Below are 16,491 nucleotides of genomic sequence, written 5' to 3' on the forward strand. Positions count from 1 at the left end.
GGGCGGTGCCCCAACCCCCCAATCGGCCCTACCCTGAGCGTGACTGAGGGTGGCATCGCAACCTCCCAATCTGCCCTGCTCTGTGCATGACAGGGGAAGGCACCCCAACTCCCCAATCGGCCTGCTCCGAGCCCGACCAGGGGCTGCACCTAGGGATCGGGCCTGCCCTCTGCCACCCGGGAGCAGGCCTAAGCCAGCAGGTCGTTATCTCCCAAGGGATCCCAGACTGCGAGAGGGCACAGGCCGGGCTGAGGGCCCCCCCACCCCCCGAGTGCACAAATTTTTGTGCACCGGGCCTCTAGTAAGTATATACAGGCAGCTCCACTATGCTTTGTGCCTGAAACTAACATAATGTTGTATGGCAACTATCCTTTACCTAAAACAGGACAGAACTGAAACATGCACTCTGCACTTCGGAGGACTCTCCTGTTTCCGTTTGCTTTACCTCCGATTCGTATCACCGCTGTAGTCACTGCCTTTAAATAACACCCTCCTCTGGCAGAAGCCATAGACAGTCATCTGTGGGAGACACCAGCTTTGTTCAGAGGTGCAGGACGTGCCCTTCAAGTCAACTTAGAGGTCAAATGTGGGAAGTCCTCCCCTTACACAGTCCACCGAGGCTCCCTTAGTAGAGCTCCCCTGTTAGTCTTCCTTCCCAAGTGACGTCACCCACTGTGCGCGCCACCTAACTCTTCCTGGTTTTGGACTCGGATGAGGTGAACGTGCTCCTTTCACCTTGAGTCCCCGAGCTGCCCCCGCGGAATTGGAGGAGGGGAGGAGCCTCGTCTCCCGTCTCAGATGTTTCTGCCTTTGCCAGGTGCCTCCCAGCTGCTCCCCGCCTGCCTCCCTCACATTCTCATGGCCGTGTCCGCATGTCGTGTTGGTTTTTGGTGGGGATAAAATGCCTGCCTAGGTGGCTGCTATGCCTAAAGAACTCTGTGAAACTGACTAAACCTCAGAGAATGTCAACAGATTGAGGAATGTTTTTCAACTTAGATGGATGGAAAGTTTTGTTTGCTGTTCCATTTGCCTGGAATTGGGAAAGACAGTAACTTGTTCTCCCCTCACCACCACCCCCCATATGTTTTTATTGATTTCAGAGAGGAAGGGAGAGAGAGAGAGAGAGAGAGGAAGAGAGAGAGAGAGAAACATCAATGATGAGAGATTCATTGATTGGCTGCCTCCTGCATGGCCCTACTGGGGATTGAGCCCGCAACCCGGGCATGTGCCCTGGACCAGAATCGAACCTGCAGGCCGACGCTCTATCCACCGAGCCAGACCGGCCAGGGCGGGAGCTCCTCCATAAGTGCCCCGTGGAGTCTGCGCAGCTGCTCTGACCTGTGGTAACGGAGACCTGTCTCTTCCACTTTTCCTTGCAGGCCCTTCAGGTGGCAAGACAGCTCCTCCTTCAGCAGCAGCAGCAGCAGCAGGTTAGCGGGATCAAGTCTCCCAAGAGGAATGACAAGCAGCCAGCCCTGCAGGTAACGTGGTTTTTTAAAGCACATGGGTGTGTGCGCTGAGCGGGAATCAAACCCACAGCCTGTCAGTGCACCGGACAGCGTGCCAGCCAGCGGAGCCACACGGCCGAGGGCCAGGTAGCAATCCTTTTAAGAGTAAACGACGTTACCCACGTGGACAGCACTGACCAGGGGCTGTGTGAGGATGGCAGTCACATGCTGGCCTCCGTGGAGGTGCCACTAGCTTCCCAGCAGAGTGTGCCGTCGCAGGGAAAGGTCTGTTGAACCCTAACGTGTTGTCGTGGGGTGAGACCTGCTGGTGTCAGGACAGTCGGCCGATGTGCGGGGGCAGGTGTGGTGCTTGGGCCGCTCGCGATGAGAGAGGGTCACGGTGCTCACATGCATCGCCACCTTCTCTGTCGACAGGTCTACGTGGTCCCTCATGATGGGGTGCACACATACCTCCTTCAGTGCGTGGGAGGGCGGGGGACAGTGGGCAGTGTCTGGAGACGTGTTTAGTTTTCATGCTTGGGGGAGCGGTGGTGTGGCTGACACGCTGGGAAGTGGGAAGTAGAAGCAGGGATGGGGCTGGACACCCTGCATTCCAGAAAAGTCCCTGCCACACACCACTGCCAGCCCCCGATGCCACCAGCCTCAGGAGCTGTTCCAGGGCGAAGAGGCTGTGCTGTTTTTAACGCACCTGGTCGCGGTTGTCATATACACTCTTTTCTTGGGTGGATGTTTTCCACACACTTCAGAATTATTCATAAAAAGTGATGAGCAGTTTTTATATAAAGATACCAAGAAATATTGTGTTAGTGACTTCCTTTCAGGCACAATGTGGGAAGGAGTGAGTTTGTACAAGTTTAATTTTGATTTTCTATCGGAGCAGAACACTTTAATAGAAACTTCAAAGAGCCTGGACTTGGGGTTGACACTCCCATCCGAGAGGGTGGCGCAGGCCGAGCGGCCGCTCCTGCCCAAGCGGAGGGTGGCGTCCTGGCGTGGGGCTGCGTGGGCTTCCCACACGGACACTCGGGACAGCATCTCTAACTGCTGCTGAGGGCAGAACTCGGTGCTAAATCATTGGATCACGCGGTCAACCCAGATTCTGGATTGTGTTGACTCCTCTCAGATCAGAGCAAACCACTGCCCAGCGCACCTTCCCTGGCGGCGGCCACACGACCTCGGGCAGCCACCCTTCTTTGCCCCCGGGGGACAGTGTGGCCGCCGCGGGAGGCTGGGCGCCGTGGTGGCACTTGGCCGGCCGGTGGGTGCACGTTGTTTCCTGCGCTTCCCAAAGTGCCTCCTGGGCAGAGCCTCGCCAGCCCCTGCTGCTCGGCGTCCACGGGCCGTTGTGATGAGGGAGAGCGGGCCGTCCAGGTGCCCGCAGGCTGCCGTGCAGAGGCCTCGGACAGCTCCGCGGACGGGCTGGGACGGCGCTGACCGTTCAGCTGGGAGCCTGTTTCTCAAGTCGGATAAGCGGGAAGGACCACACTGAACCGTTTCCGTCGTCAGCCTGGGACTGGTGTTTCAGCGGTCAGCAGCGGAGGCCCGCTGTGGATTCCAGAGCAGAGCCCATTGCCGGACGCAGCACGGCACTGGGACCTGTCCTGGCACAGGGATGCCGGTAAAGTGCTAATGCATTCACCGCACGGGCGCGATCCTGGTGACTGTCCGCTCCCGCACAGCCCGACACCCGGGGGTTCGTCAGCCCCCCAGTGTCTGGGGGAAGTCTCTGTTATTGGGGGTGGACGCTGACAGAGAGTGGAGCTGTGCTTAGAGACTTAAGGAAACAGCGCGCACGTCCGGGCTCCTGGGCGCTGCCCGCAGTGTGGAATACCATGTGTCACTCTGTACACTAGACTTATTTTCCCTCATACTTGGCTTTTTTTAAAAAAAACCTACATATGGCATTTTTAGGTAACTTCTTTCCCAAGATGAATGAAGTTCCTTTAGGGCTAAGTATATGAAGTCGGGTTTCAGAGGGTTCCTTTGGGGCGCTGTTCTTCTTGCCCGTTGTGGTGTTGCAGCTGCAGAACAGTATGATAGAGCTTCGTTTTTCTTGGCAAGGACAGCGTCAGGGCCACCTAACGCACTGGCTGAGGGGCCGTCTTGATGCTGCCTTTGCTAATGAAGATGTTCACTTCGCTCCCTACCCTCAGTGGGAGGCTGGACAAGCAGAGAATTTAGATGAGCTTCAGGAATTGATTGGGGGAAAGGGTTGTGTCTGTGTGTGTGTGTGTGTGTGTGTGTGTGTGTGTGTGCGAGCACGCGCAGCATGGAGAATGGCTCCTCAGCTGCCTGGTGTGGTCATGTAGATTCACTGAGCTTTATCAGGTTGGCAGGCCTTCCACAGCCAGGCAGAAATGACCAGCCGAGGTCCCATGTAGGTTATGCAGTTAGGAAAACACGTATGTGGGCTCTGGGACTCACAGAAGGGGTCACCTGTGCATGTGAACATGCCTGGCACGCCTCGCCGGCGGCTCAGCCCGGGCCCTGAACTGGATGGGATCCTTCGGTGCGTCTCAGCGCTGTTCCTTGCTGACCCCCTCCCTTCGTTGCTAGAGACCTATTTTCACAGACGTCTGGCCTTCTGCATGGAGGAGGCTGCACAGGGAGGAAGAATTTGATCTGCTGATAGCTGGAGGAGAAAGAAAGCAACCCAAATCCCCAAATACACTGTGACTCATATTTTAAGCATATCTCACACTTCCCTGCTTCGGGCTTGGCAGCGCTCCCCAGCTTCAGGCTGGTGATGCAAACAAAAGAACATGGAAAGTTAGAGGCGCTCTCTGTGGTTGCTCGACAGAGAGCACAGAATGCAGTCAACATCCCCAACTTCAACTAACTTCAGGGAGATCGGCGTAAAGAGAGAATCGTGGTCTTTGCTGCGCATATTGAACAAAATCTGAGCTACCGCATTCTTGGGTGACATTGTGGTTTATAGAGAGGACTGGTTGAGTATACATACTGCTTCCCAAGTTCTTTAAAAATACCTAACCTAAATAGCCTCTTATTTTAGTCTTTATTTGCTTTGCCAATTTTTCATGAATGATACAAATGAAAACTGGCCTCATCTAAAATTCAGAATCAGAATGAGCTGAGCTAATTACATGCAACTTGGTGGACATTTCTCGAACAGCTGCAGCGTGGGGAGCATCTTACTGACACCCACGGATACGAGACTGTGGGAGACACAGAGCCTGCCTTCAGAATGCTTATGAGTTGTAAAAAATTAACAAGTTTTCGCTGCAGAAAGAAAATTATATGTAAGTAAAAGTAGTAGGCTTACTTTTATAAATATTTATATACTTCTGAAGATTGCTTAAACAAGTGAAATAAATGCTTAATAGTGCAGGTGTGCTCATAAGCTGGAAAATGTGGAACTTTACTGGCTGAAGATTAATTTGTGAGTAGATGAGCAATTTTATTGATCACATTTTGGAACTTTGACCGCCATTTCTGGGCAGTAATTCATTTTGGTTCTATAAGCATCTAGTTGTTGGCATGAGTACGTAAACTGGAAGGAAGTCAAATGACACATTTTCTCCTAAGAAAGTAAAGTCCATGTGGATTCTGGCAGCAGGGAGGTGAGGAAGGAAAGTCACCCTGTGTGAGCTTGCAGTGGGAAGCTGGCCACAGCTTCGGCCAGCGCTAAAGCATTGGAACCTGAACCCAGTCACCTGGTAGATTTCCTCTGGCCCGTCCCTCCCTTCCAAGGTCAGGCCAGGCATAGCGCCCCCTCGGATGGCCCCGGGGCCAGGGCCCGGGAGCCCCGCTGGCAGCTGAGCCCCTGGCCCGCTGGGGGCTCGGGAAGAAGAGGACGCCTGCTCTACCCGAGGGGCGCACAGACCCGATCCGCAGTGTTCCTCGCTCGGCATGTGTTTGCAGTTACATAAAACATGCTGTAGGCGGCATTTTCCCTTTGCCTGAATGCCGTATAGAACCTTATCACCTCCCTTCATTCCCATGGGAATAAATTGGTAAGCGGAAACCTTTTAAGAAAACCACAATTTTATGCTGTAGGTAGTAAAATGGAATAGTTTTTAAATACTGACCCTTAAAAAATATCCCTATTCAGTGAATTAATTAAGTGGATAATTCAGGACAAGGAGCCAAATTCTTTTAAAAATGTGTAGAATTAACATTGTCTACAGGTGGCATCCCTGCCATTAAATTGGTATGAAGAGTTGAAATTTCAGTACCTTTATCGCTTGACCTTGGAGGATCCCAAAACTCAAAAAAAAATGAGTCTTGATAAGAGACAATAAAGTAGAAATGATATTTCAGAAACATCATTAAATCTTTCCGATCACACCCCCGATAAAACCGTGACGGCACAGGGACCCCTCCTCCAGGCCAGCCCTCACACAGAGCCGTGTGTCTAGTGACAAGGGTTTCACGGACCCCGGGAAGCCCATCTTGTTGCTCGGGTTTAATATCTTCGCTTTAAGAATTAATTCTTTTTCAAAAATAATGTTTTGTCCTTGCTGCCCTCCAAAATTCTGAGTTTAGTTGTAATATCGTGAGCGAGCTCACTCTTCCGTTTCAGCAGCACAGGGTGACTGCGTCCTGCGTGTACTTACTGATAATTCTCAGTCTCGGAAGTAGCTCAGTTCGGACATTTAATTATATGCTCACCTTAGTTATATGTATCTAAGCCTTAAAATGCAAGTGTGATGCTAATATTTTATATGTAAGCATGTATTTGTCACCATGTACACAGATAATTAATGGTTAGTAAGTGCGTAATGTGGACGAGCCCCGGCTACCCTATGGTATAGGAATGAGTATTAATTACTAGAGGCCTGGTGCAAAAAATTCATTCACGGGTAGGGTCCCTAGGCCTGGCCTGTGATCAGGGGCAATCTGTGGGGTGACTGGTGGGGCAATTGGGGGGCCCCTGCTGGCACCAACCTTGGAGGTGACAGGCGGGGCAATTGTGGGGGCAGCGCTCACTGGTCTGCCCTGCCCCCGCCGCCGGTCGCCTCCTTCTGTGGGGCAGTCGGGGGCGGGGGGCCCTGCTGGCACCCACCTTGGCTGGCCTGGGGCCTGCAGGCTGTGAGCAGCTCTTGCGTTGAGCGTCTGTCCCCTGGTGGTCAGTGCATGTTATAGCGACTGGTCATTCCACTGGTCGTTCTGTGTTCGGTTGATTTGCATATTAGGCTTTTATTATATAGGATTCTCTGGGTGAGGAAAGTGAAACTTAGAAACTTAGAGAGGTTAAGTGACCTGCTCCAGAGCATGCAGACAGTGGCAGCGCCAAGATGGGAACGGGCTGTATAGGGCCACAGATAAGCTAATTCCACAGGCCAGCTCATCATGGCTTCTCCTCCCATGTGGACTGCTCAGCAGCTGCTGAGTGCCATGTTTTCCATAGATAAATCATTATATTTTCCATATCATAGGCAAGAATAAAACCAAGCCACCCAAAGCCAATTCCACTGTCAATATCTGGATTTCCGTGCAGGGGACCAAGACCTGCATAGTTATTTGCTTGTCACCTGGCCCGTGTGTGTCACAGCGTGAGCAGCAACAAAGAAAGACAGCTTCTTACTCTCCAGGGTGAAGTGCTCTTACATACTTCCATGTGTTGGAACATGGAAAAGTATGTTATAATCATTGTTGGGGCTAGGAGGTGGGGAAAAACATCGTTGACTGGTCAAAAATGTGTAAATTGCTGACAAAATGACACATGTAATTAAGAGTGCTCCTACGATTTTACCTTGTGGTTTACACCTTCAGTGTTGAAAAAGAGAGTGACTCCCACCTCGCTAATTACCATTATCACTGGAATGCCCGGGCTGGAGTCATTAGCTCCATGTGCATTTAATTAGAGGAAGGCTGGAATTGGATTTAACTTATTACTTTTTCATGGATCACTTTCTTGTCATCACTTCAAATTGGATTGCAGCCCCAGGTAACTAATTATGAGAGCCAGAGGATCAAGAGTGAAAAAAAAGGTAATTAGGAATAACACTGTTGGACCCTTGCTGGTCGTCCACTTGTGCCTCGGGCAGGGGGTGGGGGCTGTGTTTTGTAGTCTCACAGATTAGGGAGCGAGAGGGATGTATGGTTGCTGGGCATCATGGGAGTCTATCACCACCCATAGTGGTTTCTATGATATACAACTGATTTGAAGATGTCAAATCAACGTGGTTCCACAATCAGCGCCTTAATACCTAGATTACACTTGTAAAGCAACAGATTGGCTGGAGGTATGAGGCATCCAACAACTGCAGCCCGGGGCCCCCCACACATTACAGCAAAGCTGTCAGACGCCCCTGAGCCAAAGTGCAGGGTATTTTAAGGAAGGGAGTTAGGATTTAATGAACGTATTAATGTTCCAGAAACATCATTCACCTCTGACAGGAAGACATAGCAGGTGGGACAGCAGGAGGGTTAGGGCTCGTGCGTCGAGAGTTTTGTCCGTTTTCAGCAGATGCAGGCGCTGGCGCTCCTCCGGTGCCGTGCGCCCAGGGCGCGGATGGGCCGGTTCTGTTCCCTCCTGCCCCATCAAAAAAGACTGTAAAACAAATTATATTGTTTCCATGTGCAGAGCAGAATTCAGAACTGCAGGCAATCAATTTTATTGACAATGTCTGAAAAAAGTGTTGATGACAGTTTGAGGATGTGAAAGTTGGATTTTTAAAGTTGCCAGTACTAAGTGTGGCAAAAAAGAAAAGAAAAAGAAAAAGGAAGGAAGGAAGGAAGGAAGGAAGGAAGAAAAGAGAAGAGAAGAGAAGAGAAGAGAAGAGAAGAGAAGAGAAGAGAAGAGAAGAGAAGAGAAAAGGTTGAAATTAACCTCATTACTCAGAAAAAGCCCTGAGTTGCTTTCTGCGAAGGGGTCTCTGATGGATGATGACAGCCTGATGAGAAGTCCTGAGACTCAGCCTGTGGGTTACCTTGAGGAGAGAAGAAGAGTCCAGAGAAGTGAATCACCAACTGAGAGGGCTTGAGTTTCCTTAAGTTGTTTAAAATGGGTCTTAATGTTCTGTTAATGTAAGCAAATAGACGTGAGTCAGTCTTGGGTGGCTTTCAAACGGGGCAGGAGGCTGGAGGCTGCTCGCTCTTCTGCAAGAAGCAGGGGTGCGACAGCGCCCACCCTGAGGGCCGTGCCGTGCTCCCACGTGACCCCATGCTTCTCCGGGGATCGGCTTCTTTTCCTTTGTGAACCTTCTAGGCAAGATCTCAAGAAACAAAATAGTAATATCAAGTCTAATGCAAAAAATTAAAGCTTTTCTTAACATCTTCAGTTCGTTTAGAATTTTTGTACACAACATCGTCTGTGGTTGAAAGAGGGCACGGCAAGGTCAAGTGATGTAGTGGTTTCCATCTCCCCGAGCTCAGTGTGTGATAAAAGCCGAGCCTTGATTTTGTAAGTCTGCAGGAATTTCGATGAAGTGCAGAGGTCACGTTCCCTGTCAATTTGAGTAGCCAGCATTTTTAAACTACTGTTTTTTCTTCCTTTTTGTGTGTCTTTTCTTCCCTGCCCCCGCCTCACCATGAACCATGTCCCTTTCCTGACACATGCACAGTGAGTCCTCCAATCTGAAACTCATTAGCACACAGCACTGGGCCCTGGCCAGTGGTTAGAAAATTTCCTGAAGCTGGAATAACAGCATTTGGTGCGAGCACCACGGAGCAGAAGTGACAACGGGGTAGTCTCGCTTCCCTGGCCGCCGGCCCTGCCGGGAAGCCAGCGGCCCGTGCCGCCAGCACCGGCAAACGGGGCTGGCGAAAGGAGAAGCTCACTCCTGAGAGAAATGAGCTTCGGACATCTCAGGGCGATACCCTTTTCCCCAGCACTTATTATTTTAATTGGGCTGTAGGTATTTATCAACATTGGCTGCAGGAACATGAAAACAAGCCGCTAGAGAAAAAGTATGAAAACAATTTCTGTGAGATAATATTTTTCACTTTTGTAACTATAGGGAATTCATTAATTCATTCATTCATTCACTCAAACTTTACTCATTGAACCTCCCTATATCCAGGCCATGTGACCAAGATGGAACTCTTGCCTTCACACTAGAAAAGTACACAATTCACTGTGGGTCAGGATAATTTAAGCCAGGTTTTCAAACAGGAAACTGAGTCCCCAAAATATGACAGCAATAGTATTATATTAAATAGCAGGCGCTGAAAGTGTGCTGTGTGCTCAGCACATGGGGCAGTGATGCCGAACCTATGACACGCGTGTCAGAGGTGACAGGCGAACTCATTTTTTTGGTTGATTTTCCTTTGTTAAATGGCATTTAAACATATAAAATAAATATCAAAAATATTTTGTTTTACTATGGTTGCAAATATCAAAAATATTTATGTGACACGGCACCAGAGTTAAGTTAGGGTTTTTCAAAAATGCTGACATGCCGAGCTCAAATGGTTCACCATCACTGCTGGGGTAAGATCTGTTAGCATTCCCATTTTGTAGAGGAGGGAAGGCAGGCATCAGAGAAGTTGACTTGCCCAGGGCCAGACAGCTGGTAAGTGGCAGAGCTGGGACCGGCCCCAGCGTTGGGCTCGGGAATCTGCTCTTCTCCATTGCATCCGGTCGCCTCCCGCAGCTGCTCCAGGCCTGGCCAACGGGCGGCGGGAGGAACAGCAGCAGAGCTGCCGGGCCCTGATGCTCATCACCAACCACTAGACAGCACTGTCTCCTAATTTGGACATCTGTTTATGGGCATATTTGAAAAATAGTGCTTGTAATTGAAATATGCACTTTCTGAAGGGAAATGACGCTTGGGAAAGAGAAGAAAGAGGAGTATTACTCAAAGCCTGCAGACAACTGCAAGTAATTGTCCAAGGGCAGCCGTTGAAATGGAGAAGCAGCTTGGAAAATGTACGGTTTGGGAAATTTGTGTCCTGATGTAATTACGGTAGTTGTGAGTTGATGTCATGCTTAGTAACTGTTTTTGTATTGCCCGGGCCTTTGTTACTGAGCTGTGATATCATGATCAAACTATTATAAACATCGCATGGGCATAGCATGCTTGTGTAACAAAAGATTGGGAACTTTTATTAAGTTTGTTTTCCTTGTCATATTGTAAAAATTTATTATGTGTACTGTGTATATTAGAAACAGATTTGGGTAATTCTGTCTAAATGAAGTCATCCCGGCTATTTCCAGACTGTCTGTTTTTGGTTGTGAATAATTTTCATACATCAGATGGTTGTCATATTTAGTCGCTCTCAGAATTTTAAAGAGAACATACCCCATTTTGAACTTATGGTGGACTGCAGCCTTGCTGTTGAGATGGTTTGAGTTTCAAATTATTGCCCAGTAAACTGCAGAGTGATCACTCCTCGTTGCTGAAGGGCCCAGCCTGCTGCCCGCGGTCAGAAATAACTCCCCTTCCTCCAAGTACAGATGTTTAACTACTTCAGTGGGAGGACGTGGAGCTGCCAGGACACGCCTGGGCAAAGAGGCCGGGCCTCGTCCCGTCGCGTTCCATCCCGGAGGACCCGTGGTGAGCGCTCACGGGCTGTGGGTGTGGAACGGCGCTCAGAGCCTCGCGTGACTCAGGCCTCGCGGCTGCGCCTCCAGCCCCTCGGGTCCACAGGCCGCTGACCCCGACATCCTGCCGCCGCTGCCTCTCTGTTCGTTTCCACCGCCGCTCTCCTTCCCGCCTCTCCCAAAGCTGCCTTTCCTCCTCCTCGTTTCCTTGAATATTTTTTGTCACTAAATTCAGTCTCATCCTCACCTCAAGCTGTCTGACCTCCCAGGAGCTGGTTCGGCCTGTGGCTCACTCACGGTTTTGGAAATTGCCTTCTTTCCCCTTCCTCCCTGCAGGCTGCCAGGCTCTGCGGTGCAATCACTCTGCCCCCCGGGCTCTTCTGGACACAAAATCCTTCCCACCCCAGAGTCCAGCTCCTTCGGTCTTGCCTGGTGGCACCTCTGTCCTCCTCCTTCTCTACGGAGGACTCCCCGCTGTCTGTGCCCTCCTAGCCGCCTGGCCATGTCTTTCTTAGCTGAGCATCACCACAGTCCTCCTTCTCTCTGCTCCAGCTGGTCACGTTCACCGCCAGGCCCTACAGGTCAGCGTCTCACCCCCACCTTACTTGTCCTCAGATCTGCCGTTTCTCCTTCCGCCAAGGTCTTCTCTCCGCTCCTTCCTGGGACCCCAGGCCTCAGCTGGCACGTGCAGGGTCTTGGCAAAGAAGGACAGCCTGCCCCTCCCCTCCGCATATCTCCTGGTCTTGCCCTAGAGGCCATGTCGCTCTGCTGTTCAGAAACATTCAGGGGCCACTCCAACCTGCAGTCCAGCCCCACAATCCAGGTTTCAAATAATGCTTGTTCTGTCACCTGCCACTTGGACACCAGGCCCTGGGAACCAAGTCGTTTGACTTTAACTGCACGGGGTGGGATCGTCTCTCTGTCTCTTTCTTCAGAAGGAAGCCAGAAGCCACGGCAGGGCTGTCTCCCTGCCTGTCACTCTCTGCCCCGTCCCCTGCTCCTCTTCGCCGCTGTCTGCGCATGGCCTGGAGGGTTCCCCGGACTCCGTGGCCGTGGGGCCGCAGGCCAGGTGCTCCCTGTTGGATATGTGTGAGGAGGCTGCTCTCGGAGCTGTTGATGAGTTCCGTCTGCTTCATTTAATTCGGCAGCAGAAAGGGATGGTTCCTAATTTTAGGAGCAGAATCAAGAGCCACCCACACAGGCTTCAGGGGACCTGGTTGGCGCGGCTCTGTCCAGGGGCCAGGTGAGGGGTTCTGAGCAGAATGGCCCGCTCCAGCTCCGGACTGAGTGGCTAGGTCTGCCCGGGCACTGGGTTTGGCAGTGGTGTTGTGGGGCCTTCTGTTTGCCAAGCTTGACAGGTTTACCTGACATAGTCTACGCCAGTGATGGCGAACCTATGACACACGTGTCAGAGGTGACACACGAACTCATATTTTTGGTTGATTTTTCTTTGTTAAATGGCATTTAAATATATAAAATAAATATCAAAAATATAAATCTTTGTTTTACTATGGTTGCAAATATCAAAAAATTTCTGTATGTGACACGGCACCAGAGTTTAGTTAGGGTTTTTCAAAATGCTGACACACGGAGCTCAAAACATTCGCCATCACTGGTCTACGCTGATCACATACCAGAGTAGAGAAATCCTTGGGATTATTTTTTCTGGGAAGCCTAATGGATCCTGTTGGTAACTATTGAAATAGCATCTAAAATTCAACGTATACTTTGTGCTGTTCCCTATCTCCTTATTCAAGACCAGTCAAACCGTATTCTTACCACCTATCTCTTCATGGTCAGCCATGAGGAGTGATTTGTCCTCAAAGGCACAGGCTCTGGCACACGGGTCCCCATACGAGCTCAGCAGCGTGGTGGGAGTTTCAGAGATGTGTGTATCAGGCTGTGTGAGATGAGGCACATGGTTAACAGCGTGGCCTCTGGTGTTAGGCTCCAGTTCAAGTCCCGGCACCATCTTACTGCTGTGTGACCTAGGAAAGGAGCTGAAGCTCCCTGCATTTTCATTTCTCACCCAGAGAACGTGGCTGATTTACCTCAACCCCTGAAAGTGATTGTGAGGATTAAGTGATAATGTGTGAAAAGTGCATGCACAGTGCCTGGGACATAGTAAATTCTCGGAAAAGGTAGTTCTTCTAATAATTACATAAATTCCTCTTAAAGGGAAAAGGACTCCCTTTTGAATGCCAAATCACATTGTCATTCACTGGCTATCATCACTCTTCACTTGTATGTGTAAGCAGCATAACAGAACTACCTTTCGCGTGTAGTGTCCTTGTGGTTGAACACACTGGATGGGAAGACATCAGGCTCCTCATCTGTAAAAGGGGTGACCCCAGTGCTCCCCAAGCTGTGGTGAAGACCAGCGGATGTAACTAGATACCAGCAGCCTGGCACACAGCAAGCGCTTAATACACGCCCGCTGCTGTCATCCCCCTCCCTGCTACTCGTGCGAGCAGCGTTGTCTCCATGGAGCATTCTTTTTCTAAATGTGTCCATTCGGGCATAAGGAAAGGTCATCCTGTTCTAAAATTCCATCCTGGGTTCTCTTTGTCCTGGTCTTCCCAGAATTTTACATGAACTAAAGCTAGGTGGTTTTAACAGCCACGGGACTATTCCTGCATCTGCAATCTTGAAGCTTTGGCATTCTACGCCGCTGGCACGAAGTAGGCAATCTGTGGATGTGTCTTTCAGAAATGGGTTAGTGAGTGAGTGAGTGAGTGGCGAGGGAGTGAGTAGCCAAACAGTGACCCAACCAGAAAGGAGAAGTGATGCTGCTGAGTGGGAGAGGCGCAGGAGTCCCAGGTTCATAGCTCCGGGGACATTCCAGGAGCGCAAACCCAGCATGAAAAGGACCCAGGCCTGTCCGGCCTGAGTCTTGCCAAGCACGGAGTGAAAATCGGACGGAAACCCCGGCAGTGCGGTCTGACTGCCTCATGGTTGCTGTTAGCCTTGTACGTTTGCTAATCTGTTGAAGGTATAATGTTAATGGCATAGAACTTTAATTCAAAAGAATAGAAAATTAAAGGAGACTAAAGGCAAAATATAGAATTGTATTTGGTGTCAAGATTAAAGTTCAGTGAAGCATACTGAAGATGGAGTAGACCATTAAATAAACTTGGACTGAAGATGGAAAAGGTACCTAAGTCTCTCATTTTGAAATGAATTGGTTTGCTTGATTATTGCAACAGTATCTCAGTAAAATCCAAGACAAATTAAAGCAAAACAGAATTTAATTGAGCTATTATTTTGCAGACTTTGGCTTAGTTTCAGACAGCCTAATCAAATTGTGCTTCGCTCAAATAACTAATGTGAAATGCAGCCTACCAACAGATGTTTAAAAAGAGTCTAATTGGGAAATCTACATCCTGGATTTAGTCTGTCTCATTGGCAAAAATAGCTACAAATTTATATTTTCGAGAACGACACCCAGTGACAAGCATTTCCAGAAAAGATAAAGTTTTCTTCAAGGATGCCTAGTGCTTGGGCGGAATTATCGTGAGTAGTCAAAGGTGGCACTCTGGAAATTAAATTCCTTGGAAATTCGCCAGCTCCGTGCCATACTGAACGGAGAGAGAAATCTCCTTTATCACATTACGTCACCAGAGTCCTGTTACGGTCCCTGGATCGTGTCAGGGGCCCGCGCGCTGCAATTTATAATGAGCCCTTGCAAGTCGTGCGAGGCACACACTGATGGATGACATTAAAGGTGCTGTCAGGTGGCTAGGTAATGAAGTCGACCTTCCTCCCTCGTTTTCTCAGTTTCAAGTTTGTATATATAAAGGAACTATTTCACCTGCCACATTTGCTTGGAACTTTTCATTAGATCTACAAAAGGAATTTGGCTTAATAGTTAACTCTTTTCTTCCTTTAGACCAGGGGTCAGCAAACTTCTGTAAAGGGCCAGGGGTGAGTATTCTTGGCTCTGCAGGCCAGACTGTCGCGCAGCAATGCAGAAACAGCAGCACATGTGTGAACGAGTGAGCAGCAGTTTCAATCAGAATCCACTGGTGGATATTGAAATTTGAATTTCATGCCATTTCATTTATCATGAAATATCCTTGTTTTGATTTCTCCCCAAACTATCTATATATATAAAGAGCCAGGGCCATTACGTCTGAAACAACCGAACAGACAACTGAACAGACGCCCGAACAGGCTGAGTGGGGAGACAAGACTGGCAAGGGGGTAGTGAGGGACGACCAAATGACTGAGCACCAGGCTGCACGGGGTGACCAGGCCAGCAGAGGGGGGCAGTGAGGGGCGACCAGGCCTGCAGCAGGGGGCAGTTGAGCATGACCAAGCCAGCAGGCGGGGTAGTTCGGGGTGACTAGGCCGGCAGTGGGGGGCAGTGAGGGGTTACCAGGCTGGCTGGGGCGGGGGGCAGTTAGGGGCAGTCAGGTCGGCAGGCAGAGGAGGTTAGGGATGATCAGGCTGGCAGGGGGGCCAGTTAGGGGCAATCAGGCAGGCAGGCAGGTGAGCAGTTAGGAGCCAGTGGTCCTGGATTGTGAGAGGGATGTGCGACTCCTGGTTTAGGCCCGATCCTGGGGATCGGCTCTCGGACATTCCCCAAGAGGTCCCAGATTGGAAAGGGTGCAGGCTGGGCTGAGGGGACCCACCCCCCCGCATGAATTTCATGCAACGGGCCTCTAGTCTATAATAATAAAAGCATAGTATGCAAATTGACCGAATGATTGAATAGCAGAACAACTGTCTGGACAACCACGCTATGACACCCACTGGTGCCAGGCCAGCCAGGGCGGGTGTGATGCGATTGGTCGGGGGCCCCACCATCACCCCATGGTCGCCCCACAGAGGGAGGCCCAGGCCACCGGCCAGCGGGGCAATCAATTTGGGGGCTTCACGATCGTCCCAAAGAGGGAGGCCCAGGCCACCTGGCCGGTAGTGCTGTAGTGGTTGGGCGGGGCCTCCCTCTGTGGGGGCAATCCATCACAGAGCCCCGGCCGGGTGAGCAGGGCCTATATCTTTGGGGCGATCAATGGTGGAGCCCCGCAATCCATCGCCCCACAGAGGGAGGCCTGGGCTGATGCCCTTCCCTCCCACGAGTGCATGAATTTCATGCACCGGGCCTCTAGTTTAAAAATATTAAAACAATTCTCAGCTGAAGGGCCATACAAACACAGGTGGGCCAGATTTGGACTATGGTTTGCTGACCTCTGCTTTCCCAGGCCGGAGTAGGTCGCGACACTGTTCATTGAGTAATGTTGCCTGGATGAGGGGACTAGAGGACTGACATCCAGCTGTCGTTGGCCAAGCCTCGCACTGGCCAGGGACCGGTGGTGCCAGCTTGGGACCAGAAGCACCTGCGTGAATTTGCACAGAGGTGCCACCCAACACCCAGCTGTCTTTCCTTCCACCTTTTCCGTCTGAAATCTTTCTACACCTTGTTGTAAATGTAATGATGAAAGTAGTAATTGTTTGAGATTCAGAAAAATGGACTTAGCTGCCAGGGCCTTAGCTAGCCTGGATCTCATACTTGTGTGAAATTGAAAAAGGCACCTCTTCAAGACATCTGATTCTAATCTGTGAGAGTAT

At 50.4% G+C, this 16,491-nt stretch overlaps 1 protein-coding gene across 6 annotated transcripts in view; it reads left to right on the forward strand.

Annotated features, from left to right (window-relative positions):
• The window catches only part of FOXP1 (forkhead box P1), a 232,732-nt gene that overhangs the window by 86,994 nt on the left and 129,247 nt on the right, over positions 1–16,491 (forward strand). For 3 of the 6 annotated variants that reach the window (XM_006769933.2, XM_015567944.1, XM_006769932.2), the window contains exon 2: positions 1,380–1,481. The gene's annotated coding sequence lies outside the window, so the exon portion shown is untranslated. Of the gene's footprint in view, positions 1–1,379; positions 1,482–16,491 lie in introns of those variants that run through there. The other 3 variants (XM_015567943.1, XM_015567942.1, XM_015567941.1) reach the window with 1 other exon arrangement.

The sequence above is a fragment of the Myotis davidii genome, unplaced genomic scaffold, assembly GCF_000327345.1.
Source record: "Myotis davidii unplaced genomic scaffold, ASM32734v1 scaffold821, whole genome shotgun sequence".
NCBI classification, from domain to species: Eukaryota; Metazoa; Chordata; class Mammalia; order Chiroptera; family Vespertilionidae; genus Myotis; species Myotis davidii.